Below are 21,896 nucleotides of genomic sequence, written 5' to 3'. Positions count from 1 at the left end.
TAGTTGTTTAATATATTTTTGTTCAAATAAAAACGTTTTAACCTGTTACTTTGCTATAGTGTTGTATATTTCTAATATTTGCCTAGGGTTTGTCGTTAATTTGGCGGGGTGATCGGTGGAGCCGAGCTGTCTCGCAGCCATCATGGCGTTGAGTTCGGCTTTCCTCACTAGTTTCATATTTCCTGAGGGGTTGTTCCTAATGCTTCCATTTCAGTGAGGTTGAAAAGAGATCTCATCAGTGGCCTACTGATTTTACTCGATTCCTTTTGTTTTTCCTAACGATTTTCATATTCTTTTATTTGCTAGCACGATACAGCGGCTAATCCGCATTTTCTTTATATATGTCCTTTTTATTAGGGGTGTCCTCCGGTGGAGATATTCGTTTGACGGAAGTCTCAATTATGCTGCTATCACTGCAACCAAAATTCAATGGCACAGATATCCAGTCAATACAGACTCATATATGTCTCTACAGCCAATCATATTTCCTCCCGCAAAATTTTGTATTCAAATTTACATTTCAGTTGATTGTCCCTCACAATATTTTCAATGTCACATAAAAGTCACCCATCACCCACTGCCATCTCTGGCTGTTTCCATGGTAACACCTCATTCTGCACCTGGCTGAAGGCACAGGTCAAAAGTTCATATCTCAACGTTCTACAGCAAACTAACAACACTGTTTTCCCTCCAGAAACACCTGCCTATCCACAGCTCTGTTACATGTCATTTTTTTCACACCCAATACTACTTTTTCTTTTACATAACATTAACATGCAACGTAGTCTTCAATCTTCACGTATTAGAATCAACCAATCATTTTTCCTTTTTCAACCACACCAAGCTTCATCCATTTTTTTATCCTGACTTTCAGCTTCTAACTGCCATTCCACTTCCAGAACCCATCGGAGTACGAGTGCATCTGCCTTGAAAATGAAGTTTGGCTTTTAGGACACAGCTATATTCACTGGAGTGGAAAATATGCAGCAAGCAGACGAATTTCCAACCTTGAGTTACCAAATGTGCAGATAACGTGGATTGGGCAAAGAGGATTAAGATGTCACCAATTAATACCATTGGTGAAAACCTTTATGCATCTCCCAGAACCAGACCTTATAATTGTGCACTGTGGTGGGAACGATCTAGGCACATTGACTGGGGTAGGTCTGGAAATGCTTCTAAAAGACACCTTTCGACAATTGATGACACTTTTTCCTCGAACTGCCTTGGTATATTCCAATATATGCCAAAGACAGAAATGGAATTGGTCCAATCAACATTGTGCACAAATTGAGAAAGCAAGGAGACATGTTAATAAATCTGTTTCTGCTTTCCTCAGAGATTATAGCATGGGTTCTATTTACCACAACAACTTGCGTTACCACATGCAAGACATCTATAGGACAGATGGTGTTCATTTCACGGATGAGGGAAACAGAATCTTCCTATGCAACATCAGACTCTGCATCGGTACTTACTTATAAATGCAGAAAAACCTCAATTAACACAAGGGCTCTTTTCAGAGCCACCTTATATCAAAGCACTCAAACTTCTGATTTATCTCCCTTTTCACACTCTTGTAAATAGGTGTGCACGCCCAAGTGCGCGCACCCCGCAACTTTAAAAAAAAAAAAGAAATATATATATTTTCGCGTTTAAGGGCCTTACTGCACACCCTGAGAGAACCTACGCAGCAAAACAATCTCTACCTTTTCCCCTTTCCATGTTCCAACGCTTTGAAATGACAATATATTTACTCGCTGTGACAAAATGGCGGTCAACACTTCCTGATTTCCTTCGAATCGAACGTTAACAGACGTCACGCAGCAAAAAAAAAATTCCGCTCGCACGCAGCCGCTTGAGTGCGCGCACCCGTGCGCGCTTATAGATATATAATTGACTTTAACTTTAATTTTCTCAGCAACTACTGAACAGATTTACACCATTCCAAAAAAAGCGTAATCTGCGAGCCGGACTCTACAGTTTTGCCAAATTTCTTATAAATCCATTCACCCGTTCGACCTGTAGCCGTGTCTAAACGTCCTATGGAAAATAACATGGAGAAAACACGTTTTGGGACCCCCCTTTTATCTCAGCCCCCACTTCACCATTCCCCCCCAAACTTTCAGGGAAGGAGCGCAGCGGACCGAGCCATCTTCTTTGAGAAATTTGCAAAGATTCATCCACCAGAGCCAAAGTTAATCCAAATAGAATGTTGAGGATTTCCTATGGAAACTAGGTCCTAACTATAACTACCTACTGGCGACCGCCAGTAGGTAATATATATATATGTATATATATATTCACAGAAAAAAACATAGGTTATAGACCATATATAGTTAGGAATTAGCATTTACAAAACCTTGAAAATTCACTGAAAAAACCATAGGTTATAGACCATATATAGTTAAAAATTAGCATTTAGAAAACCTTATTTTACTCACACAAAACCATTGAAATTCCATATATAGTTAGTTGCACTAACTATATATCGCGCACCCGCAATCCACTGCTGATCATGTCACATATTACATCATTCATGACATGGTCAGTGACATCACTGATGACATCACTGATGACATCTCAAATGACATCACTGATGACATCACTGATGACTACATCCAGTGACTGTATGTTTCTGTAAAGTTAAAATATGTCTTACATATTGAAGAATGAGTGGATGTATAAGTGTCTGGATGAAGGATTTAGTAGGTGCGTGACTGACTGTATGAGTGAGTGATTAAATGTGTCTCACTGAATGCATGGGTTAGTGACTAAACTGTCTTAATTTGTGCATCATTATGTCTGTTGTTCTGTAAACTGCTGCATGTGTTGATCATTAGCTATACGAGAGGCTATATGTGTTATTAATTGGTTGCCCAAGTATTTCTATGGGAGATTGAGTTTGTGTGGGGGTGGCTGGAAGGTGTGTGACTCTATGCATAGATGTGTGAGCAGTTTATTCACTAGGTGTATGAGTTCAAGAGTGCATGTGGAAACAGCTACATAGGCAGTTGACTGTGTGCATGAGTGTATTGATGAGTGAATGGATATCTCAATGCTACATGTCATAGTAAGTACATATGTAAAACACAGTACATTTGAGAGTTGGCATATATAAATAACTGTGCATGAGAGCCACTGAATGAGTGAGTGGTTGTATCGATCATTGTGAACTTGTATCAGGGATTGTATAAGAGAGTAAATATGTGTTAGTATATGTTTCAATAAGTAAGGTGTGTTTAACTGTATAGTTCAAGAAATGGAGGTGAGATTGTTTCTTTGCATGACTGACTGGGTGTGTGAGTAACTCCATGGATGAGTGGCAGTGTGTGAGTGTCTGTATACACTGAGTGTATCTAAGGTTATATCAGAGTCTGAAGAGGTTTATCGTATTAGCACAAGAATGATGTCAAATGAGATGTCATCAGTGATGTCATCAGTGATGTCATTTGAGATGTCATCAGTGATGTCATCAGTGATGTCACTGACCATGTCATGAATGATGTAATATGTGACATGATCAGCAGTGGATTGCGGGTGCGCGATATATAGTTAGTGCAACTAACTATATATGGAATTTCAATGGTTTTGTGTGAGTAAAATAAGGTTTTCTAAATGCTAATTCCTAACTATATATGGTCTATAACCTATGGTTTTTTCAGTGAATTTTCAAGGTTTTGTAAATGCTAATTCCTAACTATATATGGTCTATAACCTATGGTTTTTTCTGTGAATTTCATTGGTTTTTTAACAGCTAATATCTGTAGCTGTAAAATGTATTCTTCTTTAAATCCAAAAATATATTTTATATGTTTATGAATAATTTTTTTTTTAAATATTTTTTTTTCTTCGTTCCCGCTTCGCGAATCGGGAAGCTTCCCGTTAGCTGACCTTGATGCCGCGAAATAGACCGCGAGCCGGTAAACGTTTCTTTACCGCAAGTGCCGCGTTAGAAAACAACATCGTGACGCCTCCCGTCCGCATGACGTTTCACGTTCTCGCGTGATACGTCATATGACGTGCTACGTTAGCGAACTGGTACGCGAAGCGAGTCGCAAAGCGCAGGTTTCTGGAAGCAAACCGGGAGGCCCTGCAAAGCGCTTAACGTAAACACAGCAAGTCATGTGACTTGGTAATAACACTTTTCATTGGTTCATTTCACTTTTGGTTTCCTAATGATGTAAGACTAGGTCATATAATCTAAAATGAACACTTTTGATTGGTTGAGAACTCTTGTTTTTCCCAAATGATGAAAATCCCTCCTTCTTTCCTCACTCTGACTTTCATCATTGTGAGAGAAAGACCCTTTGTGATCACTGAGCAATGGCTTCTTTAGTAGCTTCAGCTGGTGCTTCCCCACCACCTCCACCACATCCAAGGAAGAGTGGACCACCTGCTCAAGTTATAACTCAACAAGAAGACGAAGAAGAGGAACAGGACGACGAGCACGAAGAGAGGCAGTTTTTGCCTGAGCAGCCCAGGACGTCTCACCGGAAAGAAAACTTCATTTGGCAATTTTTTAAAATTCCCAAAGGTCAGAAAAAAGTAAATGCAAGATACGTAACTTGCCTTATATGTCAAGATAGACTGTCCAGAGGAACCGAGAAAAAATACAGTTTCGGAAACTACACAATGCATCGCCATATGACTAGGTGGCATCCTAACAACTACAGTGCTGCACAGTTTCAGAACGACCTAGATAATCTCCCTATTATGGCCAGAAGATCTGTTGTACCGGAAGTAACGGGACCAGAGGGCAGGGAGATGGTGCCAAATATACAAATGAGATTTGGTGAAGTAAAACACACCTGCGTATATTGCGATGGATTCATTTGCTACGGAGAAAGAAGCATCACTCTGATCAACAGAGCTATTGACTATCATATGCAAGTTTGTACGAAACGCCCAAAATAATAAATACTTCTTTTTTTGTTTTGTTGCTCCTGTTGAGCCCTTTACAATGAATCGTTTTCATTGCCCCCTCCAAGAAAAACCCAAAAGAATATAAAACTGTTCAGAAAAATTCAAAAACAGTAAAAAAATGTTCCGAAAAATAATAAAAAAAATATAAAACAACAAAAACAATAAAAAAAAAAGTTCTTTTCAGAACAACCTCCCCGTTATTAAAAAATTGGTACAATATTTGGAACTGTGCCAACCTCTATTTCTCTTAGTTCGCTTCCCAGTTCGCTCGCCGGTACGCGAACCGAAAGCGAACCAAAAACAGTAAGTATAAGAGAAGGAAACAGACACTTATGTTAAAAGAAAGACAGCTATAGGGGAGTAAACTAGAGATACTATTACCCGTAATCCACTGCTGATGATGTCACATATTACATCATTCATGACATGCTCAGTGACATCATCAGCAGAGGATTGCGGGTTTTTTGGCAACGTGCCTTATCCACGGTTTAATAACGCTGCCTTTTGCTTTATATAAGTTTTCAAATTGTATGAAATATATACCAATAGGTCGTTATGAACCTTTAGGTAGTGCTTTTCTTCATGAGGTCTGGTCGCTTCCATACACATACAGATGTTTCAAAGATGATCAAGAAGTTTATCTGAATGGAGAGGAATGCACTGAGACGCCAGATCATTCACTAATGTGTAGGCACATACAGTTACACGGTTCATGCAACAAACACCGACCAAATATGGCTTGCGTGTTGCAAGGCACGCCAGTTCCTGCTATCATCCCCACGTTCAAGTTGTTGGAAAATGGTAGTTATTTGATGCTCAATAATGAAGATTGTTCTGAGTTAATTAAAAGTATTCCTTTTATCGTAACAGTAAGTGAACGGGTTATTTGCTGCAGAAATGTTCTATTTCCTCCCACACATGAACATAGGGAGTTTTCAATCTGGCCACAAATACCAACCTTGGGACAGATTTCAACGGCATGGCAAGAATAAGAGCTCTTTTGTCTCAGAGAGAGGTGGCCTTGAGTTCGGCCCGTGAAACTTTCGTGCTTCACATAGCGAACACCCGTACAGAGGTGCACACCCTTTTCAATTCAGATTTGCCTTTCAATTTCAGCAAGATGGTTCCGACTATCTTTAACGCATCCTCCACAAAGACCCTGGCGCACTTTTTTAAAGTTGTTACCAGTGGTCTCGTGACTTCATTTGAGAAAATCTTTGGAGTCATCCCTGCTTCCTTTCATTCTATTTTCTCCACTCTGGTTCGTGGATTGGCATTTTTACTTGCATTACCAGCGGACGCTCTTGTGCTTTTTTACATTTTTAAATATGGATGTCCCTCCTATGCAACCTCCCACCCTGCAGCTGCTGACACTGTTCCGCAATCGCATGCTAGAATATTATGGCACAATGCCGTTGGCGATATTAAGCACGGCATATGGATTATCTTTTCGATTCTCCTACTTCACCTGTGTCCAGCCTGTATTTCACTGCCTGACCTGTGATTTCGATTGGGCCATTGATTTGTGTCTCTGCGGACCGGTTTCTCCTGACGTCGACTTTAATCAGCTGATGACTCCTATCATTACTCACGAGTTGGTTTGTCCTGGCGAAAGGATTATGGCTGTGGCATTGATGCATGGACTACTTGGTCCCTGGAATTTACTGGCGGCAGCACAGTCTTTCTTGGAACAGAGCTTTCTTGAAAACCCACCGAGCTGTCCTCTGATGGTGATAGAGGATCCGGTGCTGGGAGAGCACGTATGTTCTTTTCCGCTTTTAAATTGGATGGCTGAACTGTTTTCGGATGAAGACGGTGACTTCCTATTGGAGGCTGTTGCAGCTTATTTTGCATACACAGTTATGTCATAGACCTTTTTCATGTTTGATATGCTGAGTACTAGCATTTCATTGACAATTCATTGACTTATTTGTCAAGTTTTTATTATTTACCTTGCCTATTGGCTTAAGACTCGATAAAGTACTTGGCTGTTTTATTTTTCTTTAGCATTACATTTTCCTAGTTTTTAATGCTTTACCTTGCGGACCGTCCACATATAAACTTGTAATCTGCTCTCATGAGATGGCACTTCTATTATCTTATTCAGTTCGTTTCCGGATCATGGGGAGGTGTCATCTAGGTCCTGGATATCTTTACACCGTGTTAAGTTAGCATGGGCTCATTACCGGTTTAAATGCCATTTTTCCTTTTTTGCAACTTCTGCACACGACACTTAGTTGTTGCTTTAGCTTTCCACCTAGTAGTTCATCGTGGTTTACATGAGAATAATATGTTATTGCTCTACTATCTGCTTTGCTTGTTAAACTATATCTGTACAGCGAGTGCTAAAGTTTCAAGAACAACACGATACAGAATTGTTATGAGGTCTGATCTCCACGACTTCATACTCATAACATAAGTGCAACTTCTGCCAATTCTGGGCATGAGGCGGGTTTTATATTGCTTTGCCGAACACACATACACAACAGTTGATGCGGTTCACATGAAGAGAGAGCTGGTGTATGATGATGTGATTCCTTCAAATCTAAGACACTAAAGTATGGGCACGCCCTAAACCAACACAAAGGACCTTCTTAGCAAATAATATAATATGTGTATTAGGGAGGGTGAGATATAAGCAGCCGCGGGCCGTGGAGGGAGTTACGGTGAGGCAGGGAGGCGGGGAGGGGGAGAAGCAGGTTGGAGCCCTCTCTACCTTGCCCCTCCCCCTCCCCGCCTCCCTGCCCCACCGTAACTCCCTCCACGGCCCGCGGCTGCTTATAAGTGTTGCTAACTCTTATTCATTTACAGCATGTTAACATACTGTCACCATTCGCTTTTTATGTACTAGTAACTATGCTGGTAATTTTGCTACTGATAATATGTGTACTTGTATTCTCCACCCTGCTTCTCCCCCTCCCCGCCTCCCTGCCTCACCGTAACTCCCTCCACGGCCCGCGGCTGCTTATAAGTGTTGCTAACTCTTATTCATTTACAGCATGTTAACATACTATCACCATTCGCTTTTTATGTACTAGTAACTATGCTGGTAATTTTGCTACTGATAATATGTGTACTTGTATTATCTAAGATACTACGCCTGAGAAGACGGCATTAGTAAATAAACATTTCAAATACACATGTGTTCTTCTTAACTCCATGTTCTGGTTTCTAAGAAATATATAACGACCGACTGTTCATGAGTTCCACGTATCCTGAGGTACTATAAGTTCATATTCTGGATTGTCTAAACATTGAGAGTTTGTTATATCCAATGTGACACTGTACCTAGCTTGCTAAGGAGTTTTTGATTACTAACGTGAGTTTTGGGACACCCTAATTCGCCGCGGTTCCAATCCTCTGTCCACAGTTCTGTGTGAGAACAGAAACCCTGCGACAGGGGCACCCCCGACCCTTGCTGGAGCTTCATCACACTTGCGATACAACTCCAGCAATGCGCCACCTTTACGGCACAGATACATCACGCATCTGTGCTGTTTTTGCCCCATGATGCGCCGCATTGTAAATGCAGCACACCATAGGTGACGGAACAGCGGCACAGAATGACTAACACATCCCTGGTGATGCGCCAGTCATCATAAATGTATCCCTATGCTTCTTATCTTGTTAGAGATGAACCGCCATATGTATCATCAAAGTTTTTTGCATTTCCTAAATAGCGAACTTTAAGGAATAAATAGCGATTCTTTACCATTCCTAGTTTGCGATTAGCTATTTGCTAATTACAAATTACCCATTCATTTCCTTCATTTCCATAGGGCGGTTGGACTCACTTTTAGCTCGAACGGCTGAATGGATTTCCACGAAACTTGGCAAAATTGTAGGGACTGGTAGCCCGATGTGCCTTTGCTATGTCTCAAGATATATGCTCCAGTGGTTTTTACGAAAATTAACTTTGAAAAATATATATTGGGCTACATTGGCCTAGATATATGTTGGAGCCCAAATGTAGCCCAATGTAGCCCAATGAAGCCCAATGTAGCCCAATGTAGCCCAAAGATGGCCGCCAGACACACAAAAAAACAAATGTAGCCCAAATATCAGCCAGATGTAGCCCAAATATAGCCCAGTGACAGAATGACCAATCAGCTTCGCAAACCTCCGTTACGCGAAGCAGAGCGCTGTTACAGATATATATCTTTTTTTGAACGTTAATTTCTCAAAATCCACTGGAGCACATATATTGAGACCTAGCAAAGGCACATCGGGCTACCAGTCCCTAATATTTTGCCAAGTTTCGTGCAAATCCATTCAGCCGTTCGATTATTATTATTATTATTATTTTTTGCCCCGCGGGGCCCTTTTAAAACCTCCACATCAAACCTAGGGGGTCAGCGACAATGTACTATGCCCCCTTATGGTCATTTGCCCCTTCGCTTTGGCCTCCTCTTGTCTCTCGATCCTACCGAGAGACAAGATGGCGGCTGCTACGGACTGTTTGGAATGTTGACAGACGCCGGAGAACCAATCAGCTTCGCTTCACAAAGCTCCGTTGCGCGAAAAGTACGCGTCCTGGGCCGCTGCCTGGTCCGCTGTTACAGATATATATCTTTTTTTAAACGTTAATTTCTCAAAATCCACTGGAGCACATATATTGAGACCTACAAAAGGCACATCGGGCTACCAGTCCCTACAATTTTGCCAAGTTTCGTGCAAATCCATTCAGCCGTTCGGGCTAAAAGTGAGGCCAACCGCCCTATGGAAAACTCAATGTTAAAAACACGTTTTGGGACCCCCCTTTTTTCTCGACCCCCCCTGGACGAAACCCCCCCCAATTTTCAGGGGCTGCTCAGAAACGAAATGTGCCATTTTCCTGAAAATTTCAGCCAATTCCGTCCACAAACGCCAAAGTTATTAGACATAGAATTTTCAAAAAACCCATAGAGAAAAAATCCTAACTATATATACCTACTGGCGACCGCCAGTAGGTAATATATATATATATATATATATATATATATATATATGTCACTGAAAAAACCATAGGTTTTAGGCACGTTATAGTTAGGAATTAGCATGTAAAAAACCTTAGAAATTCACTGAAAAAAACCATAGGTTTCAGGGGTGTTATGGTTAGCTGGACATTTCACCCATACAAAACCATTGAAATTCCCCCGGTATAGTTAGTTCAGCTGATGACATCACATATTACATCACTCATAACATGGTCAGTGACATCACTCATGACGTCACTGATGACATCTCAAATGACATCACTGATGACATCACTGATAACATCATCCAGTGACTGTGTGTTTTTCTGTAAAATTAAATATGTTTTATATATGCATATCTCAAGGTCGATGGAAGAATAAATGGGCATATAAGTGTTTAAATGGATGATTTTTTTTATTGATTGTATAACTGACTGATTAAGTGTATCTTAGTGAATACATGGGTTATTGAGTAATGTTTAAATATGTGAATATCTGTATCAGTCTCTCAATTTGTGTATAAGTGGCTGCATGGGTTGGTGAGTAGATACATGAGTGTTTATATCGGTTATTAGTTGTTTTTTTTAGTATCAGTATGAGTGTCTGCGTGTCTGTATAGTTCGGTGGGGGGTATTACGTAGCGCATAGATGCATGAATGAGTGACTCTCTGTGTTTATGTGTTGAAGACAGCATGTCTGTAGGACTGTATGGGTGGATGAATGTGTGTATGGGTGTGCTTTTAAATGAATGACTGTCTCAATAGTGTCTTTATGAGTAACTGCACATGTTTTAAACTAGTATATGTGAGTGTTGGTGTATATGTGAGTATATGTGAGAGATTGGAAGAGTTCCTGTATAAATTAGTATGTATTTCTATAAGTGATTGCTTAAGAGAGTAAGTATGTGTAAGTTTCTGTAGCAGTAACTGTGGTGGTGTGTGTATAACAGTATATGCAATTTAATGGATGTTTGATACTTTGTTTGCATGTGTGACTATGTGTGTGAGTATCTATAGATGAGTGTCCTTGTGTAACAGGATGTATAGGTGTATGAGTACATATGATGAGTGAGTACATGTATGAGTGACTGTATAGGAATATTGGTGAAAGAGTGGATGTGTGTGTGTAGATCTTGGAATTAATAAGTAGGTGTGTTGTAAGTGGTATTGATATGTCCATTGTTTTGAAAATGTTAGATTCTATTTTTGAGTGTGTGTATCAAAGGTTATATTAGGGTGAGAGGAGGTCTGCCACTCTATCACAAGGTTGATATCATCAGTGATGTCATCAGTGATGTCATTTGAGATGTCATGAGTGATGTCATGAGTGATGTCACTGACCATGTCATGAGTGATGTAATATGTGACATCATCAGCAGTGCATTGCGGACGCACGAGTTATAGTTAGCTGAACTAACTATAACAGGTGAATTTCAATGGTTTTGTCCAAGTGAAATGTCCAACTAACTATAACGCCCCTGAAACCTATGGTTTTTTCAGTGAATTTCTAAGGTTTTTAAATGCTAATTCCTAACTATAAAGTGCCTGAAACCTATGTTTATTTCAGTGAATTTCAATGTTTTTTTAAATGCAAATTTGTAACTATAACATGCCTGAAACCTATGTTTTTTTCAGTTGATTTCGAAGGTTTTTTAAATGCTATTTTCTAACTATGCCTACAAAGGTAGGACATGTGAAGAAAGAAGAATAAACACACAGAAAGAAGAAAAAGAAATGCAGAAAGAAGCAACAGAAATCCTCAAAGACAAAGAAAAGTGCAGGAAGAAGGAAGATGTGCAGAAAGAACAAACATAGGAGCAGAAAGAGGTCTTGTTGCAAAATCATCCTGTAGCCTCAACTTTTTTATATGGGTACTGGTGGTAACTGACTCTGACTAACCAGTCCTAGAGTCAAAGTTATGCTAAAAGACACTTAGAATACAGTTAATACACCTACATACACTAGGGAACTCTATGTGTTGCAGTACCCCTGTGGTTACCATGGCCTCCTCTGTAAGACTCTATTACAAAATATGGCAGGTGGATTAAATCTACCTCTTAAAATGTGCCACAGGGCGCATTTGCACACTGTTGAAGGGAGGGGGGCTGAGCTGACGTGTGCAAACATGCCCTGTGGCTGTTTTAATTTGGTGGATAAAGCCCCTTTGAATCCTGAGTGTCCCTTGGGTCCAATTAGCCCACCATTTACCAACAGTAAGCGCTGTTGCAGAGGACTGTAAAAAGGGGTACGTCCTGGACCACCTCTCTGCAACGCAGTCAGGGGCGTTTACTGGAAGCACCTGGTGGGCTAGTTAGCCCGCAGGGGCCCTCAGGCTTGAAGGGGAATTATTTTCCCAACTTAAAACGCACCACAGGCGTGTTTGCACACGTCACCTCAGGCCCCATCCCCTCCCTTCACCACTGTGTAAACACGCCCTGTGGCCGTTTTAAGTTGGGAGTTTAAGTCCCCTTGAATCCTGAGGGTCCCTAGAGTCAAAGTAGCCCACTAAGTACCTCCAGTAAGCGCCACAGAGCTGCGTTGCAGAGAGGTGTAAAAAGGGGCGTGGCCTCTGAGCACCTCTTTGCAGCGCAGCTCCCTGGTGCATACTGGAGGTGCATGGTGGGCTACTTGGCCCTCAGGGACCCTCAGTATTGAAGGGGAATTATCTACCCAATTCACAACTCATCAGGAGGTGTGTTTGCATAAGGGTGAAGGAAGAGGGCGGGACCTGAGATGACACGTCTGCAAACAGGCTCTGTGGCGTGTTTTAAGTTGGGGAAATAATTCCTCTTCAATCCTGAGGGCCCCTGGGGGCTAACTAGCCCACCAATTGCTTCCATTAAGCACCACTGTGCTGCGTTGCATAGAGGTGGCCCAGGCCTGCCCCTTTTTATACCTCTCTGCAATGCATCTCTGTGGCGATTACTGGAGGTACCTAGTGGGTTACTTGGACCCTAGGGACCCTCAGTATTCAAGGGGACTTAATCTCCCAAATTAAAATGGACACAGGATGCGTTTAGACAGTGGTTAAGGGAGGGGATGGTGTAGGAAAGTGGCTCTATATTTAGTGGACCAAAGTAAAATCAGCCAAACTACGAATTCCGATTTACTCACCTGTTATCAGGAGAGACCTCAGTGCTGCATCTTTGATCCTAGTACTGATCCTGAAAAGTAATTCTAACTGTACTTACCAGTAACTTGAATTTCCTTCCATATGCTAACATTGACCAGTTTCACTTGGAAATTCTTCTAAGTGTGGAGTTTTGGAACTTAAAAATAATCCTCTAAAATCAGCCAAACTACTAATTCCGATTTACTCACCTGTTATCAGGAGAGACCTCAGTGCTGCATCTTTGAGCCAAGTACTGATCCTGAAAAGTAATTCTAACCGTACTTACCAGTAACTTGAATTTCCTTCCATAGGCTAACACTGACTGGTTTCACTTGAAAATTCTTCTAAGTGTGGAGTTTTGGAACTTTAAAATATTCACCTAAAATCATTCGAACAACCAATTCCGATTTACTCACCTGTTATCAGAAGAGAAGCTATTGCTGCCTCTTTTAGCCCAGCACTGACCCTGAAAAGTCATTCTAACCGTACTTACCAGTAACCTGTATTTCCTTCCATAGAAATCCATTGTGTGGTTTTCACCAGAAATCTTTCCAAGTGTTGATTTTCACAAACTACAAATATTCCTTAAAAATCGCCTGTATGACTTAAACACATTCTTTCAACTATTTACAGGAGATGCACCAGTGCTGGATCCAGGATCTACCACTGAGTAAGAAAAAGAAACAATAACACTACTTACCTGCTAAGTTACTTTCCTCCCCTAGGAAAACATTGGTGATTCTATATCTAAGTGTCAACTTTTAAAATACAATAATATTCCTTAAAAATCACTACTGTAACCAAAACGCTTGTACTCAACTATTTACTGGAGATGTCACAGGACTGAATCTAGGATCTAGTACTGTGGTTAGAAAAGTAATCCATAAAGTAACTAATTGCATTTAACTAGAAATCCCCATTGAGCTCAAAGTTGCATTGTATTTGAAATTGTGTTGCCCATTGCAACAACTGTAACTACTGTACTTAAACGTCTATTGCCTATTTGCAAAGTATTTAAACTAAAGCAATTCATTCTAAGAAAGCATATTTTGTAATGTAATGAATAATGTAATTATAATGTAATTTAAAAAATAAAATATCTAAAAATAAATAGTTTAAAAGATGTAGTAAATTAGTATCAAAAAAATAAATATAACAATTAATACATTTAAAAATTGTAATTTACAAAACCTTTGAAATTCACTGAAAAAACAATAGGTTTCAGACATGTTATAGTTAGGAATTAGCATTTAAAAAACCTTTTACATTCACTGAAAAAACCATTAGTTTCAGACATGTTATAGTTATGGATTAGCATTTAGAAAACCATAGAAACTCACTGAAAAAAACATGGTTTTTAGGGGTGTTATAGTTAGCTGGACATTTCACTCGTACAAAACCATTGAAATTCCTCTGTTATAGTTAGTTGTACTAAGTATAACTCGCGTGCCCGCAATCCACTGCTTATGATGTCACATATTACATCATTCATGACATCGTCAGTGAAGTCACTGATGACATCACTGATGACATCATCAACGTGACAATCTGATACACCTCATCATACACTAGTATAACCTTTCAACACTCATTGCAAAATATGGAGTAAATATTTGAAACCATTGACACATCAATACAAGTTTCTGAAAACCCACTCAGTAATTCCTACATCTACACACACATCGAAACATTTACCTACAGATTCACTCATACATGCTAACAAAGATCAATAGAACATTATTAAATATACTTATACACCTACATCAACATTACCCACCAGCACACATCCTATTCACTTCTGCAGTCATCCTACTCACTTATGCAAACAATTGATCATACCTACATTTACTAAGCTACACACTTACACAAACACCACTTTATTTATTCATATAGATAGTAACTCATACTTAGTGTGTTATAAAATTAGTATTATAAGTATGCAGGTTTCGATACAGTCACTCATACAATCACTGAGTCTTATGTATACTTTTTCTAAACAACAACTGTCACATACATTGCATTTTATATTTCTACTTTGTTGGACATGTATCATTGAGAAATATATTTACTCATCACCACACACATAGAGATTCACTCACCCAAACAAGTGTTTCCATGTGCAGTCTTAACCTCATATACCTACTAAATCAAATTTTTGCACATCTTTGGACAGTCACACATCTCCCACCCAACCACACACACATTCTCTATCCCATACAAATACTCACTTAACTAATTAATAACTAATATAGACTTTCACACAGCTAGTAACCAACTTATGTAGTAGTGTACATAACAAGAGATAAAGTGAAATTATGAAACGGGCAGAGTTTTTACATTTTCAAGGAAATTTGACACAGTGGAAAGGCAAGCACTCGCTTCAAAAACCTCTGATATCTTGGTACCTAGGCAACAAGATATTGAATCATCAAACACGGATATGAGTTCTGCAGGCAGCAGCACTTATTTGGATGATAGTAGGGCAAGCAGCTTGCAGGCACAGCTGCCCACTAACTTCTCGCAATCGGAGGAATTGGATTTTTTAATCTAAGACAGACATTGCGGCCACGCAATACTGTGAAGAAAGTCGATGAAGGAGGAAGCAACTTTTTGAAACAGAGGTGCAAACTCAGGAGGCAACATTAGAGGGAGAGGTGGAGAGCAAAGAGATGGGCCCAACAATAAACAATCCTAATAATCCAGACAACACCGTCATCAACCTCTCTGGCTTAGAGCTCACAGTTGTGGAATTTCAATTGCATTCATTGGAACTGTCTTTTACCCCTGTGAATGGTTTCAAGTATGTGCAAACCTGAGTGGATATATTCAAGTTTATCTGCAAACTCAAGCTCCTTAAACACTTCAATTTAAGCAAAGCCACTGAAGCTGCCTCACTAATTGCACCACATGAGATGACTGGCATAACCCTTCAAGTATCAGATATAAGAGTACTCAGAGCCATACACTCGCTGGCCCACAATGAAGAAAACATCACCAGCTCTACACAAGAGGAGCTTCAACAAATGGGCGTCTGAGGAAATAGTCCTTCATCGAGCCCTTTTCGCCCACCTTCGACCTTTATCCCCCTAATGCCAAAAGACTCAATTGACACATTCAGTGACTGTGTCACTGAAGAGCTAAAAAAACTAAATCAAAAGGTGTTGTGTAAATTAAAACATAGAAAATATTCTGGAATACAATACACTAATCTTATGCGCAAATTACAAGATAACAGCAGTGTGATTATCAATAAGGCAGATAAAGGGGGCAACATTTTGTTATGGCCTAGGACCCTCTGTTTGAAGGAAGAACAACGTCACCTAAACGACACGTCTTGGTACAAAAAAGCTACTTTTAATGACCTCAGGAATATCAAACACTCAATATTTAAAGAACTGGCTCAATGGAAACTAACAGGATTACTCAGTAAGATTGAATACTGTTTTTTTAAGAATGATCACCCTATCACATCCGTACTCTATTTTATCTCCAAAGTCCACAAGATCATTACCCCAGTACGTGGGAGACCAATAATATCGGCCCAAGAAAGCCTTTTAGAATCCATGTCAAAATATGTTGCTTATTTTTTGCATGACTTTGCGGAGAACCTTCCTTCCTTCATTAGAGATATGGGTAATTTAATGTCCAAACCACAAACTGTTACATGGAATGATGAGTCTCTGTTTATTTTAATGGACATTTGTTCCATCTACACCAGTATTCATCATTCTGATGGACTGGAAGCAGTGAAGTATTTTTTAAGCCAATGCAGCATTGAATTTGACCAATATATGCCCTGCTTCTGAAAATGATTGAGCTATGTCTCATGAATAATTATTTCATGTTCATCAAAGAGGTCTATCAGCAGCTACGCGGTGTGGCAATGGGGGCATGCTTCTCTCCCAGCTATACATACTTGCACATTGGCTGGTGGGAGGAGCATGTCCTCAGAAACACCTACAAGGAACTATATGATGTCCATATACTTCATCAGTAGCGATTTATAGACGATGTCTGTGTAATTTGGAAAGGATCTATTGAATCAGCCAAGGTTTTGTTGATACCATTAACAATAACGTATTGAATTTGGAATTCACTGCTCACATAAGCAACCAATGTGTACAGTTCTTAGATGTTGAGCTATATCTTGAAAATGATGCTATACATACCAAACTCCATAGAAGGAGTACTGCTGGCAATTCTGTACTACATGCCAGCAGCTCCCATCCTAGCCATATTATCAGAAAAATACCTTATGGAGAGGTTTTAAGAATAAGAAGAATCTGTAGTTTATCTATTTATTTATTTATTTAAACAATTTATAGAGCGCACAACTACCCATGGGTGTCTCGGCGCTGAGGACATGTGTAGGTAATAAGCAGATTGCTATTATTGAGTGAATAACCAGGTCTTAAGTAGCTTCCTGAAAGAGAGCAGGGTGTGGCAGGTTTTGATTTGTGGGGGAAGGGAGTTCCATAGCTTAGCCGTGGCGACAGTGAATCTTGTGTCTCCCCAGGAGACCTTGTATGTACGGGGAACCATCAGAAGATTGGCCGAGGAGGATCGTAGGGTTCTGCGAGGTGTGTGGGTGGACAGGACTCTCCTGAGGTAGATGGGGCCTGAGTGATGGATTGCTTTATAGGCTATGCATAGTGCCTTAACCCCTTCGACGCTCATGACGAGCTGGGCTCGTCATGGCGTAGCCTCCTCGCACGCTCATGACGAGCCCAGCTCGTCACGTAACATGCGAATCCGCAAAACCCAGCGTACGGGCGGAATTCCGCCCGCACGCATGCGGTTAAACTTGATGCGTTTGGGAATGGTGAGCCAATGTAGCCTTTTCACCACTGTCGAGATGGGTTGGTGCTTGGGGGTGCCTGTGATGATCCTGGCGGCAGCGTTTTGTATCAGCTGTAGTTTGCTGATTACTTTTTTCTGTGTGTTCAGGAGTAGACCATTGCAGTAGTCTATTTTAGTCATTATCAGGGAGCTAATCAAGGTTTTTCCTGTGTTAGAGGGAAGGAATGGTAGTAATTTCTTGATTACCCTTAGTGTATAAAAAGCGGAGGAGGTGATGGCGTTTGCGTGGGCTACGAAGGAGAGTTTGTCATCGAAGATGACGCCCAGGTTTCTTACTTTCTGTACTGGAAGTGGGGGAGGACCTAGTTCAGGAGGCTACCAGGAAGGGCAGCCAGTGGGGTGTAGGTTGCCGAATATCATGACCTCCGTCTTGTCTGAGTTTAATTTTAAACAGTTTTTGGCCATCCAGGAGCTGATGGCGATCATGCATGTTTGGAAACTGGCCGCTATTTCTCCTCCAGTGTTGTTGATGGATAACACCAGTTGTGTGTCATCGGCATAGGGGGTAAGCCCCATCCCATGGGTTTTGATGGTTTTTGCCAGGTCCGACACATAGATATTAAAAAGTGTCGGACTGAGGGAGGATCCCTGTGGCACCCCACATGGGAGAGTGAAGGAGGGGGAGTTGAATTTTCCGAGGCTCACACGCTGGGAGCGGTTTGACAGGAAGGAGGCCAGTAGTTCTTTGGCTTTGTGTGTAATGCCCATCTCCACGACACGGCCGATCAAGGTGGCATGATCGACCGTGTCGAAAGCGGCCGACAGGTCCAGCAAAACTAAGACTGCTGTCCCACCTTGGTTTCTTGTGGCTCTGATCTTATCTGCGGCTTTGATGAGTGCTGTTTCGGTGCCATGGCCTGATCTAAACCCGAATTGTGATTCGTTGAGGAGGTTATTTTCCTCAATAAAATAGGCCAGTTGTGTGTTCATTATTTTGCGAAGATTTTGGCAGGGAATGGGAGAGCAGTGATTGGTCTATAATTGTTGGTGTCCTTAAGGATCTAGGTGCTGTTTTTTGAGGAGGGGTTTAATGAGTGCAGTTTTCCAGATTTCAATCAATCAATCAATCATACCATTTGTATAGCGCGCTACTCACCCGGAAGGGTCTCAAGGCGCTTTGGGGAGGGCCTGGATAGATACCCGTATTAAACATGGCATTACATATTTCTGTGAGTTTGGGTGCTAGGAAGTCTGGGATGAGTTTGGCTACAGAGGTGGGACAGGGATCTGTGGGGGAACCTGACTTGATTGTGAGGATACGGTTGCGGACTTGTGAGATAGCAACTTGATTGAACTGGGTAAAGGAGGTAGTAGTGTTTTCATTGATGATCGGAACAGTCAAGGTGGCATTTGATTGGGATGCAAAATGATTGTATATAGAGCTGACTTTGTTTTGAAAGGCCCTAGCTAGAGAGTTACACAGTTCTTGGGTGGGGACAGGTGGGGGATTGGCTTTTGAATCAGAGAGTTTGGTAACTACCTGAAAGAGGCGTTTGGTGGAGTCTTGAGCTTTTTCTATTTGATTGATATAGTATTGAATTTTTTCTGCTGTGATTGTTGTGAATGTATCTAGGACCCTATTTAAATATTCCCGATTCATGCCCTTATGTGGTTATAACAAAACATATCCTTATAAAGGCATAAGAATCATATCCATATTTAGTCAAAGCCAATGCAGTCCAAATACGGCAAGGCTACTCCCATAGACTCCTAGAAAGTACAACGCGTTCTTTAAACAAACGAAGCCTCCAGCAGCCCGGGAAATCCCCCTGCTTTTGTTTTGATTTGAACAAGAACTCCTGGAGTCCAGAAAGAACTGTAAGTTCTTAGTGACGTCTTATGTCCAACCTTATGTCAAACTTGGCACCTTCCAGGTATAAATAGACCAACGTTGCCTTAAGCAAACACACGGTGGTTTGGAGCAGAGCGGCTATCTACTTGCCCGAAGCCCAGCTGATGCGAGAGCCAAAGGAAGCCGACCCTCCCATTTGACGCACTGAGAGAGACGCTGTCTTTTCTCTTGCCGAGAAATCCAGCTCCAGTGTTTCCAGTCACCCTTGTGGGTTGCTGGGAAATCGAGTCCTGAGAAAGAGATACAAGACCTCCTTCATTCTATAACCAAGGTATGTAGCTGATTAAACCCTTCAGAGAATTCTTGATTCAGATTCTTGGCAAAACTAACTTAACTTAAAACTGCAACTTACTTACTCCTTCCCACGTATTAGGCTTAGGTCAGGTACACTGGGGTAGGCGTATCTTAGAAGCACCAGTTGAGTACGTTCAGTCAATGATTTTATGTATGTATATATTTTATCCATTTTAAGTATCATATGGCTCAGAAACCATATCAATGCTTTTACAGTATTATTTCATAATACTCCTTTTACTGTACGCACTTTACTTTATGACAAGTATTGCAATTGTGGCAATTCACTTCTCTTGCACGAGAAAGAGGACTGCTCAATAAATAACAACTTTTATTGAAAACGCCCGTCTCTCTATTTCTCTGCACTCTGGTGAGACTAAGCATGCAGGATTGACTGAGTGAAATAGCTGTCTATTGTTTTCACACGACTCTGGTGATATACTCCTTATTCTGGGAGGGGCAAAGTTGTCATGTTTATGCAGTTGTCAGAAACTAATTGCTTCTTGTCTAATCAGGAAAGTTAACTCCTTCCTGTTCATTCGAGAAAGTTTCTAGTGACCTCTGAGCTAGCTGGCATTCATAATTAAGTCTAACATATTCAATAGAGACCTAGTCGACCTCAGTCCTACGTCTAAACTATCGTTTATGTTATTCCAATGCGCAGAGCCTATTGGGAATATAGGAACTACACTACATGGCACCCAATGTTTGGTAAGGCAATAATCTAACGCAAGATACTAGAGTAACTCAGTCGTGCTTCTCACACAGACCCCTTTTTCCCGTAAAAACTCCAAAAGACGTCTGGAGTGGGTAAAAGGATAATATCCGCCAAAACGTAGTGGGACGAGAATCCTATGTATTAGTTTTTGGTTTAGTCAACTTTGAAGGATACAGTGTTCCAAAATATTGTGCACCTAATCTTTGTTACCTTGAAACTTGCTCTGCAAACAAAACTTTCTGTCAGTAAAAATGGTGGAAAGTGACGATGAAAGGGAGAAAGCTAGAATAGCAGCTCAACTTTTAGCGGATGACACAAGTCTCCAAAATGATGACCCGAATGTTATAATCATTCCGGTAAACGTAAGAACTATAACTCTTAAACTTATAGAAAATGGACTATCACCAAGAGGTGGTACAGTCATATTTGTGGTAGAGGCCCATGAATATCGGCAGACAGAGGTATTCTATTCATGGATACATTTTCCAGCAGCACACGCTGTGACAAAAGATTTCCACTATTACAAAATAGAGGAAATCTCCGGAAGAATACGCTCCTTTCGAGGACGTTGAAATCCCACTAACATACCAAGAGCACCTGCTCTGGTTTAATGGCACCCTAAAACATCAAAATCGCATCACCAGGCTCGGTCCACTAGGTAGACCAGGAGCAACATGGCCGGTTCTAGCCAGCTACACACCACTCCCTGACATTGAAAAAATGTCAGACCGAGAACTTATAGCTCAGCTAAAACAACTCATTAAAATACATAGACAATTGGTCCAATATGTCATGCAGACTTCAACAGTCCAACCAGCAATAAAAATTGCACAACACACCCCTCAACAGGGGAACACAAATAAAATCACACCTCAGAATATATAATCAGCCATTGGCACAATACCCGCAAAACGGGAACAATTTCCATTCTGGTTAGCTCAAAAATAACGCAAATAGAGGCAGTATTTCCTGATACTACACCTCATGACAAACACAGAATTCTGACTATCTGTCTTCCAATGGGGATCGCACCACATGTGGAGGACTGTGACACTTGGGGCACAGTCTTTGCTTCGTTATACACAAAAACACATGGTGTTCCGTCTATGGCGGTTATACCAGACATACTAAGACAGATTCAAAATCAATACGGTCCAGAACCTGCTTTAACTCTAGGTAT

This window comes from Lissotriton helveticus, chromosome 1_1 (assembly GCF_964261635.1).
Source record: "Lissotriton helveticus chromosome 1_1, aLisHel1.1, whole genome shotgun sequence".
NCBI lineage: Eukaryota > Metazoa > Chordata > Amphibia > Caudata > Salamandridae > Lissotriton > Lissotriton helveticus.
The sequence above is the reverse complement of the archived record's forward strand: the minus strand, read 5'-3'. Positions refer to the sequence as shown.